At 42.2% G+C, this 5,754-nt stretch overlaps 1 protein-coding gene across 10 annotated transcripts in view; it reads right to left on the reverse strand.

Moving 5' to 3' along the window:
- The window catches only part of RERE (arginine-glutamic acid dipeptide repeats), a 484,877-nt gene that overhangs the window by 236,544 nt on the left and 242,579 nt on the right, over window positions 1-5,754 (reverse strand). The gene's annotated exons all lie outside the window — the stretch shown is intronic.

Consider the following 5,754-nt stretch of genomic DNA (forward strand, 5'->3'; position numbering starts at 1 on the left):
TAGATTCAGAAGACATATCATATGCATAATTAAACTATAAGTGTACAGACATTCACACCTGGGTGACAAAATTATAATGGAATACAATTACTGTATATCAAGATAGTGATTGATAACTTAGGAAAAGAAGAAACTGTCATTGCAGAGGACCTCAAAGACAGCTGGCCCTGTCCGATTTCTTGACCTGAGAGGTAGTTACACATTATAATTCATTAAGCTATACATATGTTTTGAGCAGCTGTATGTGTGTTTTATTCTACAATCAAAAGGTTTTTAAAAAGAAAACACTAATCACATACATGACCTATATTCTGCTTAGAAAAAGGCATCAACTCCTATAATCCCAGCACTTTGGGAGGCTGAGGCAGGTGGATCATGAGGTCAAGAGATTGAGACCATCCTGGCCAACATGGTAAAACCCTGTCTCTACTTAAAAAAAAAAAAAAAAAAAAAAAAATTAGCTGGGAGTGGTGGCACGCACATGTAGTGCCAGCTACTCGGGAGGCTGAGGCAGGAGAATTGCTTGAACCCAGGAGGCAGAGGTTGCAGTGAGCCAAGATCGTGCCATTGCACTCCAGCCTGGCGCCTGGTGACAGAGCGAGATTCTGTCTCCAAAAAAAAAAAGAAAAAGAAAAAGGTATCAGCTAAAGCTGTGGTAGCCACAGGAAGAAACTCAGGAGAAGGGACGCGCATCTAAAGGACAAGTCCAGTCAGGATAAAGGTGAACTTCCTGACTCAGACTTCAGCTGGAGACCAGATGCCACAGACGCATACATGAGCAGATAAAAGATGGATTTTTACCAAAGCTCACAAATTTACACATTCCATAATTATGGGGCTTCTAGCTAAAAGACAAAATGGCATCTAAACCGAAAGAACTAAATTAGAAAATACATGTAAGAAAACAGAAACATAATATAAGAAAGCAGCTAGAATTGTCACAGGATTCTACAAAAGGAAGAATAGCTGCTTAGCACGTAACAGATAATCCCTTCCCAGTCTGGATTGATCAGAATGGTGACATCCTTGGATTAAGAATGCAGCCCAGCAAACTAAAATTTAAGAACAATTCATAAATATAAGAAGCAAAAAACATTGATGAGGGAACTTGTATTAACTCGTACTCTTAATAAATGCCACAGACATAAAGCTTCTGAGGTCTGAAAAGTCTTTTTGAGACGGAGTTTTCGCTCTTGTTACCCAGGCTGGAGTGCAATGGCGCGATCTCGGCTCACCGCAACCTCCGCCTCCTGGGTTCAGGCAATTCTCCTGCCTCAGCCTCCTGAGTAGCTGGGATTACAGGCACGTGCCACCATGCCCAGCTAATTTTTTGGATTTTTAGTAGAGACGGGGTTTCACCATGTTGACCAGGATGGTCTCGATCCCTTGACCTTGTGATCCACCCGCCTCGGCCTCCCAAAGTGCTGGGATTACAGGCTTGAGCCACCGCGCCCGGCCGGTCTGAAAAGTCTTAAAGGAGTCTTCATTCCCCTCTTCTCTCACACATCAAACCTCAAGTTGAAAACCAGAAAATCCCAAACCTCCTGTCTTCAACTGTCCTCAACAGAAAATTACACAGGAAAAGTTTAAGCACAGGTTTTAAATTATGAAGGCTTAGGAACGTAACTTTGGGAAAATTACTGAACATCTCTGAGCCTCTATTCCCAATCCGCAAAACTAGAATCATTTCTGTCTTCCCTTACAAGGGAACACTACAAGGAATTCTTCCGTCCCCAGAACATCTAATAATTACCTCAAATTATTCCACTGACTTCTAACTGTTCTCCATCTACACATTCCTGACAGCAGAAACACATTTTTGTTGCAAAGCACATAAATGCTGCTTTTTAACTTCACGTCCCTCCCCTCCACCACTACTCTGATAGCATTCTGGGTCAGACCTCTCATACGGTTCATGTGAACTGTCTCAGTATCTTCCCAATTTGTACTATCTCGAATCTTTCTTAAAGAGTAATTCTGGTCATGTTCTCATCTGCTAAAAAGCCATCATGGTTCCCCAATGACGAAGACATAAAATCTAGTTTCTCAGCTTTTAGATTTCAGCACACCTTTCCAGTTCTATTTCTAACCACTCTCTTTACCAAACCAAGCTAGACTCCAATATTCAACAAAAATATTCTGCCTCTATTCTTTGTCTAAAAAGTTTTTCTATTCTCCAGTCAAATTATTTTCAACCTTGTGAGTCCCACCCTAAAAAGCTCCTACTTTGACTAAGTCCTTCCCTCAGAAACCATTCTCACACTTCCCCAAGCCCTATTCTCCGCAGGGTATGTTGGGACCCGAAAGGCATTGCTCACTTCGAACCACTGTGTGTGCAGATGCCGTATCTTATTCATATTCTTACATTCAACAAACACATATTAAGTTCCCACTGTGTGATGCACTGTAAAGCCCTGAAGCTATAGCACTAAGCAAAACAGGCAGATGTCTCTCCCATCAAGGAGCTAGCCATTCTTGATGAGGAGACTAATTTATTTTCTTTTCCTCCTGCACAATGGATTGTTCTTCATACAGTATTTATTTAATAAATGCTGGCTGAATTTAATAAAAACATTTCAAAAGACAAGTTAACACATGGGGAAATTTGAAGTAAATCACTGGAAACTCTAATTTATACTCTAACCTGGAAATCAGACATATTCTAGCAGGGCTTCTCTTTTTCAGAAACACGTCTAACTAACTGTTCAAATTCATCAAAAGTCCCTCAAAGTACCTGGGCTGGAGAAGTCCCCAGGCCTATCGTTCCCAAAACCCCCATGGAATAGAAGTCGCCTCATCCAGTCTCTTTGGGTGGCCATGCTTGGTTTTATGTGACTCTGGCCTAGGGCTTCCCATTTACTGTATGAGGAGTGACCCACTGACCCACTGACCCAAAAGGCAGCCAAATCTTGAGCAGACAAAAACACATACAGTACAGGATAAAAATATAATCTCGCCCAAATTCTGTCAGTTTAAAATAATGGCAACTAAGTAATATCAGGAAAAGAAAGATCCAAGATGCCAAACAAAATCTTTATGAAATACTTTTGATCATGAACTCATCTGCTAAATCATCCCTCAAGTAGCAACAGGAGCCCAGAGCTTCTGTCACATAACCTCCCTTTGGACATCTTCCATAGTCATCCCCCAAAATGTTCTACCTTAAAACCTGACTTAAGAAACTATTGACCAAAGCCGGCACAGTGGCCCACACCTGTAATTTGGGAGGCCAAGGCAGGCGGATCACTTGAGGTCAGGAGTTTAAGATCAGCCTGGCCAACATGGTGAAACCTTGTCTCTACTAAAAATACAAAAATTCGCTGGATGTGGTGGCAGGCACCTGTAATCCCAGCTACTTGGGAAGATGAGGCAGAAGAATCACTTGAACTGGGAGGGCGGAGGTTGCAGTGAGCTGGGATGGTGCCACTGCACTACAGCCTGGGCAACAGAACAAAACTCCATTTCAAAATACAAACAAAAATGACTGACAAGGCCAGGCATGATGGCTCATGACTGTAATCCCAGCACTTTGGAAGGCTGAGGCGGGCGGGAGGTCAGGAGTTCTAGACCAGCCTAGCCAACATGGTAAAACCCCGTCTCCACTGTAAATACAAAAGTTATTCGGGCATGATGGTACACACCAGTAATCCCGGCTGCTTGTGAGGCTGAGGCAGGAGAATCAGTTGAACCTGGGAGGTGGAAGTTGCAGTGAGTCAAGATCATACCACTGCACTCCAGCATGGGTGACAGAATAAGACCCTGTCTCAAAAAAACAAAACAAAAAACTACTGACAAGATAAAAACTAAATAATCAGTTCGCTAAATTCCAAGTATTTACTCACATTTTTATTCATTCCTTTGGCGCCTTATTTACTGAATATCTAACTAAGTGCTAGGTCCTATGATAGTCACGGCATAAGACAGATCAGGTCTTGCTCTCCAATTTATTTTATTAAAGGAAGGCAAACAAGAGTGGGGCCCTCCAGTTCCTCCCACTTTCTTTCTTTGTGCTGACTGAGAAACAAAGGGTGGTTTTATAGTTCTGTGACTTGGACAGCTGCAAGTTTTGCCTTGAAGGCTTGAGCCTAAGCTGAGGGCTTAGACATTCCCAGGCACTGCTGAAACACTCCAAGATCAAATGTGGCAAAACTCACACAAGCTGGCTCCAACCATGAATCCAATTCCTTAAACCTTCAAATAAACTCTATAACCTGACCCCTCCTCATGGACACACCTAAGTAGAATGTCTCTTGTCTCGATGTCTATCGCAAGTGTGGCACAGCCCTTTGTGTCTAAGTTCCCCTAATAAACGCTTTTTTATTTAGTGCTTCTGTTTAGTGCTTCTTTCTTTGGAATCCTAATCAGCACTATCTCAGGATTAAGTCAGTCCCCTTGCAGGAACATTCCTACCACCATGGATTTTGGGGTAAATCCATCTGAGGGCTAGCCAAACAGAACAAGTAAACAAATAAACCAATAAGGTAATTAATTTCGGATGATAATCAGTGCCATAAAAACAGTAAAGACATTAAAACTGGGCAGTATCATAGAAAATGACTAAGAAGGAAAAGGGGGTGTGACCTGAATAAAATGTAAGCAAAACCTCCCAGAATAGGTGCCATTCAAGCTGAGACCTGATGGAAAACTAGCCAACCACTCAGAGATACAGAACAAAGCCATCAAATAAAAAAAAAAAAGAGTCCACAATCCACACTGAACAGTACTATATGGACCACAGAGAATGTCAGAAATGTTTAAACTATTTTCTCCCTCAAGAGGTTTAAATTGCATTTGGGGAGGTAAATTAACTCAGAAACAAATTTTATAAAATTGTAGACACTTAAGCTGAAGGCCAGAGGTGCCCTGGGGACAAAGGGAAGAATGTGAACCATCCTGAAGCCCACCAGTCACATTCCCTCAAAGGCCAAGCCACTGCCTCATTCTGGTACATATGCTACTGGAAACAGTACACAAACTATGCCTTTAAGCTTTCCAAACTGGAACCTGAAATTTTAAAAATTTTAATTAGTCCACACTTAGGAAACATGAAGGTTTCCAGGCACACTGCCAATCTGCTGTTCTGGAAAATCTAGTCCTTGAATCACATTTCCTTTACTTATCTGTGAGGTTTCTTGACTTCTTCCCATTCTTAAAGCCTTCTCAGCCACGCTAATTCACAGCTGCTGCTTCCCTCCCAGAGACCACATGCTTGCTCTCACCCAGAATACTCTAGCAGTTTCTTTTTCTAGAAACAGCTGAAGAACTGCTGAGTAGAAAGAGTCTGCAAACTATCCTGACTGCACTGCATCATTCCATCAGCGTGTGGAGCAACTGAAAAGTGACTTGGTTAAGAACTGAGCACGCGCTTCCCAAATGTTTGTTCACTAAAAGAGGAAAGCCAGCAGACTTCTTCCAACTGAGGCTCTCGAGAGAAGGCTGCAAGAGATTTCTGTGGCACTGCCATCAGGTCCACTACACCATGTCTCAGCCTCCATGGGGCAACAGGAAAGTAAAGATCAAACCACCTGAGCTGCCAGATAAGGTATGTCTTTCTCTAAAAATAATTTAATGGTTCGAAGAGGTTTTCCTGGGATAAATCAAGTGGAAAAGTTATACATTGTACAAAGAGAATGATCGAGAGAAAGAAGGTCTAAAAGCAAGAAAAATCTCAACCCTCCCAGAAGCCACTGGCTGTTTTTGACCATCCACTGACAGTGAATGGCAAACGGCCATCAACACTCCTTTTGCTTTAAA

This window comes from Saimiri boliviensis, chromosome 11, assembly GCF_048565385.1.
Source record: "Saimiri boliviensis isolate mSaiBol1 chromosome 11, mSaiBol1.pri, whole genome shotgun sequence".
Lineage (NCBI taxonomy): Eukaryota > Metazoa > Chordata > Mammalia > Primates > Cebidae > Saimiri > Saimiri boliviensis.